Below are 1125 nucleotides of genomic sequence, written 5' to 3'. Positions count from 1 at the left end.
TCGGAGAGTTTATGCTGGACATCTGCTGGAATGGCTTCATCCTGCCCTTGTCCCCACATGCCCACAGCATGGGCAAAGACAACCCAAGGCTGGAGTCTCCTACCACCAGCTGCTCTCCAGTCACCTCCCCCCGCTGAGACCTTCACCTTTCACCACACGGTTGTTGCTGCCCAAATGTGATTGCCCCACGTGCCTCCCCCTGCCCATCTCCCTGCAGGTTCCCGGGGCCAGGCTGAACCATGTGCAGGATGCGACCTTCCCTGCTGCACCGGGGCTCCTCCTGCCAAGCACTTGAGAAGTGGTACGGACATCAGATCAAAAGCTGCTTCCCAGGGTGGTGGGAAAGAGGAGCTCTGCTTCAGGGAGCAACACTTTTGATGCTCGTGTGCCTGCATGGCTCAGGCGAGAGGCAAATGCCTCGTGGCTCTGCAGGGGCTGATATTTTCCTCCTGCAGCCCGTGCCAGTGATGCCATGGGGGATGCTGTGCCCCCAAACCAGCCCTGACCCCCTCCCCGAAAGCTGGCAGCAGCTCCCAGGCATTTACCCTGCAAGCTGGACCCTCTCCAAAATTGCACTTCTTGAGGTCTTCCTGCAAAGGGCCACGTGAACCTGCAATCAAATTCCCATCGCAGGGGATGAAACCCTTCTCCCTGCCTCTCCCGTCAGAGCTCACACCCCGTGCTGCTGCCTGGCATCGCTGCATGCTGCCAAACAGCAGCTCTGCCCGCCCCGGGGCTGGCTGAGTTTCAGAGGTGTGCAAAGTGGTCCTGCTGTAAACAGATTTGCAGATCCTTCTGGACGAGACGGGGGCTAGAAAAATGTCAGCTCATCATTTTCAGCAAGCAGCGAGTGCTGTTCTGGTAATAGTGAGCAGGGCGGTGCATGCCTCAGCTTGGGCCTGCTGGAGCCATACGGAGATCAGAGGCAGGAGTGGACGGCGGAGCTTATGATGACTGAGCAGATATTGGACCACAGATCTCTTTCTGGTCACGCCCCGAAGGGCTGTGGTGTTTGCTGGCCCTGGGAGGCAAGCGGTGCACTGGGGAGCCTTTACCTGGGAAGCAGGGTGGCAGGAGGAAAGATGGTCCCCGAGGGACGGCCAGCCCAAAAGCGCGATGCTAAAG

Source organism: Pygoscelis adeliae, unplaced genomic scaffold (assembly GCF_000699105.1).
Source record: "Pygoscelis adeliae isolate BGI_AS28 unplaced genomic scaffold, ASM69910v1 Scaffold21, whole genome shotgun sequence".
NCBI lineage: Eukaryota > Metazoa > Chordata > Aves > Sphenisciformes > Spheniscidae > Pygoscelis > Pygoscelis adeliae.
The sequence above is the reverse complement of the archived record's forward strand: the minus strand, read 5'-3'. Positions refer to the sequence as shown.